Source organism: Melopsittacus undulatus, chromosome 7, assembly GCF_012275295.1.
Source record: "Melopsittacus undulatus isolate bMelUnd1 chromosome 7, bMelUnd1.mat.Z, whole genome shotgun sequence".
Classification (NCBI taxonomy): domain Eukaryota; kingdom Metazoa; phylum Chordata; class Aves; order Psittaciformes; family Psittaculidae; genus Melopsittacus; species Melopsittacus undulatus.
This window is the reverse complement of record NC_047533.1, coordinates 46,937,537-46,941,980: the sequence shown is the minus strand read 5'-3', so window position 1 is coordinate 46,941,980 and position 4,444 is coordinate 46,937,537.

The window sequence follows — 4,444 nt, the reverse complement described above, 5'->3', positions numbered from 1 at the left end:
CCCCGGGTGAGAGCTGCTGTGGGGCTGTTTCCTGCAGGGGTACAGGAAGGGTGAAGGCAGGGTGCGGCGGAAACTGCTCAGCCCTTCATCTGCATGCCAGTAGAGCCTGCCTGCCCCTCTGGGGCCCTCTGCCCCACTGCTGCCCCCTTGCCAGGGCTGCCACCAGCCCCCCTGCTGTGGGGAGCCCTGAAGAAGCACCGCGGCAGTCACTGCTGTGCAGGGCTGGCTTCTCACCTCACTTTAACCCCCTGCAAAGGACTTGTCCAGGTTTAACTCTCCTGACCCTGCTGTCACTTTACTCAGCGCTATGGTCCTGTGAGGCCCGGTGAAGGGAGCAGGACCGGGTCTTAGATCCAACCTGCTGCTGCATCCCAAGCGCCTTCAGATACACAGGGCAGGAGATGGGGAGGAGGGCAGGGCATCCTCTTCTGCCGAAGTCCTATACTCTCCTCGATTTAAATGCCCTGGAGCCTGCAGTTTCCAGTGGGGTGGGCTGGAAGCATTAGATAGCAGTTTAAAAGGAGGAATCTTGTGGGGTGGGGTGCAGGGGGGAGGAGCTGATTTTCTCTCAGCTCACAGACAGCTGGAAGGGGATGTTGGAAAAATCAGTGGGGCTGCAGAAAGGGTTCATGAGAAACTGAGTGTGGATTGCAGAGTCTGAGCTTATCTGCCAGAGAAAAAGGCTAACTGGATGTAAAGGGCTGTGAAGCTGGCTGGAGCCAAGGGCAGGGAGCCCAGTCCCTGGGGAGAAGTGACTGGACTAACCCAAGCAAAACCTACCATATGTTTAGCAATGAGCCAAAGCTGTCCTCAAGATTTAGTGGTTTTGTAATGTGGTGTGGGGGAAATGAGGGCCTAGCCAAAGGGGTTGTGAAGAGATCTGCACCAAAGGGCAGGCAGACCTGTGCCAGTTTTCCTTGGAGGATGACGCTGATCAAGCGAGAGTGCTTTTTTTTTCACAGGGATAAGCCTCACTGCCTGATAAACCAAGTGGTGCTGCTCAGTGGCTGCCAGAGGAGGTTTTCAGGAGAAGACTTGATCCTGCATGCCTTGGGCAGGCACCTGGCCAAAGGGATATGTCCTGTTTATCACTGGTGCTTAGCGACTGAAGCATGGGTAGCAATGGGTGCGGGCAAGCAAGTTGGAAGACGTGTCTGATGGGGTGGCTCCAACAGCAGTGGCTGGAGGGATCAGGGTGCATACAACGGGGCTGGAGCAGACCCCTGCAGCAGGACACAGCCCTGTCCAACCAGTGTTGAAGGTCCAGACAGAGGCCCTGCACTATGTGCTTGGTGTGGCTCTGGTGAGTACTGCTACTTACCTGCCCCATGCCTGTGCTCTGCTCTGGCACCTGCTCTTGGCCACCCTTGGAGACAGGATAGATGGGGAGATATTCTGGCACAGAAACATTTTCTTGTGTTGGTACGTTGTCTTCTATTTTCCCCCATGCGCGTGCCCCAAGTACTGCATAATGTGAGTAACCTGGCCCGCAGGAACAGGATCGGCTCCTCTCTTCCCTTGTTTATTACTGTCAATAGGGAGAAGGTCTTTAATGTGGAAAAAACCCTTTCCCTTAGCCTGTGAACCCAGTTCGGGCTTGCACAGAGAGTGCTGGCAGTGACGTGTTTCAGGTTGAGACATGCCACTGAAATGGCTTCAGAAGTGCTGGGAGCCCTGCAGTGACAGTCCGAAAGTCACGTCGTGAATCTGCCCGTAGCTGGCTGGCAAATGCTAATGCTATCCTGACCCCGAAATCTTTAATCCCACTTCTTTTCCTGGGAGAGGGTCATAGTACTGCTGGAGTTAGACTTCCCCTGGCCTCAGATGATGTCCCTTTGTCCAGGAAGGTAGACTAAACAGAAACAAAATACAGGGTGCATCCAGGCCCATCCCAGAGTTTTTTTTCCTAACAGGGGAAAAATACAGCTGTTGTGATGTGCATATGACAATCTCCCATGACACTCTGGCATTGCAGTGACCTGTGTTCAGCATCCCACTCCTCTGCATCCATCTCACAGAGGCCAGAACATCATCCAGTGCTTGCACTGTGGCAACATGTTGGCTGCAGTCACTTTGTGGGGGGCACTGGACACGTAGCTCATGGACATCCTGGCCAAGTGTTGTCTTTCTAATGCTGCATGGAGACAGGATGGGAAAAAAACTGGAGAGGTGGGAAGCAGCTTGTCAATCCATCATGAGACAATAGGATATAATTCAGGTTTTCTGGCTCTGCTTTCTTTGCACATGTGTCTCTCCTCAATTTTGCCATGTTTTCCTTCCTGCAAATGAGTCTTAGTACCAGCACCTCTGGTCTCAGCATTAAGCAGATATCTTTTCTTTTTCTAAGTATGTGAGTTTAAAAACATGTGCTTTCCAGAGACATCCCCCCAGCAAATGTCAGAGCAAAACCTTCCCTTCTCCCCCTGAACACACCAGTGTAAAGGAAAACCACAAATTCCATCTTCTGTTTTGTTTTCTAGAGGGTTTTTCCTGATGTGCTTGGGTTTTCTGGCTACTGACCCCAAAAATGTGGCTGGAAACGAGGCTTTACAGAAATTTTTGGCTTCCATTTAGTTAGAGAAGAGTTTCCTAACCAGCCAGTACTGACTCAGAGTCCAAGTCTTGCAACTAATTAGATGAGATTTTTACTTGCAAAACTCACTTGCCCCAGAATAGTGTAAAGGATCAGCTGCTCTGCAGGGTACAGAGAAGAACTGCTTTTGAAATACTCCAGAACACAAGAACCTTACTGAATCATTGGTCTTTTGACCAGTTCTTCCTGGGGAGAGCAGTAACACTAGCTGCAGCCCAAGAGCCAGCAGCACACAGTGCTTGCTCACATCATACCCTGAGCAGGGGGAAGGGGAGGACATCAGCACAGGCAGCTCCTTGCTGGAGCAGGGCTGCCTGCTGCCCACTGGGGTTCAGAAACTGCCTTGGCTGCACTCTGCTTCATGCATTCTCCTTTTGTTCTAGTGGGCAGGGCTCAGCCTGTCTCTCCTCAGCATCAGAACTGATCTGGGATAGACAGATAGGAATCAGATGTGACTTCCAATAAGATTCCTGCTCTCCTTTATCCATGGGATACAGCCATGTGGATGGAAACTGCGATGTTTTATTGTTCCTCCAGTTGTTCCAAAACTTCTCAGAGAGCAGTGTCATCTCATCGGTATTTCCATATGCAATCTCTGCCCGGGGTATGATCTTCCTCCCTCCTCTCCTTCTTACTAACCAGATTGTTTTGAAGTGACTAAACCAGGCGATGATACATGCAGTTCCTTGCCAGGAGGCTTTTCAGCAGTGCTGCCATTGCTTGTAGGCAGAACGTGCCCTAGCATGCAGAGGGAGCCAGCAGGGCATCACGTGTGTGAGCTGCCCACCAGGCACAGCACAGGGGTTGTACTGGGATCCTGCACTGGTCAGAGGCAGGGAAGAGGCTAGAGGAGACAAGCGAATCTGCTCTCTGCTCCTGGAGTGTCACAGGGATGCGAAGAGAAGTGTGTACCCTTCCAGAGATTTGGGTGGCCATGCATTTTCTCGTGCGTAAGTCAGGGAGCCAGGAGGCTGGAGAGCATCTGTCCTGGCCTGACCCTCTAGGCTGAAGCTGCCCGCTTTTGGAAGTCCTGACTCAAAACCTCATACACAGGTCAATGAAAGGACTTCATTCCTCCTGGGAGCAGGGATGAGCTCTGCCAAACCACTTTCATGCCACTAACATGGATAGCCCTCCCGGCTGCAGCGTGCCGTCCCAAAGCCCTACCCTAGGGAGAATGGGTGGCCTCAGTGGGTTGGGCATGGGTGCAGAATAGCCTGTATCTGTGCCATTCCTCATCCTTCTCCATGAAAGACAAGGACCGCACTGTTCCCTGTGCTGTCCCAGGCCTGGCAGCCCATGGGTGCTGCTCACTGTGAGGGGCAGGCACCTGCCTGGTCCCTGTGCCTGCCCTGCCGCAGTGGTGACATGGAGTCGGCAGCCGTCCCTGTGCTTTCTGTCCAACCAGTTTGGGCAGGTGGCACAGGGCCATGGTGGGTGCCTGGTGAGGCCTTTGGGGCCTCCATGAGGCCCCTGTGGCACTGGCAGGTGACCAAGATGGCTTTGCAGAGTGACAGTGAACAGGGAAGAGATGTAGTGGAGACCGTCCTTCTGCTCTGGCTGCCTGGTGTCGGGGAGCTGCCCCAGGGGCCCTGTGCAATTAAAGTGTTTTTCACTTTAGAAACCTGGGTTCTGCTGCTCTTGGAAAGCTGACAATGACAAAGGTGCTGCAGATACCTGTGTACTAGCTGCCAGCAGTCTTCTCTATGTGGTTGGTTATGGGGACAGCCGGGTGAGTACCATAGGGATGCACATGTTTGGCTTCCCCATTGTTCTGGCAGCTCCCCTTGATCCGGCTTTTGGGGCTGTAACACTGTGCTGTCAGAGGGTCGATTGTGTCCAGCATGTCTG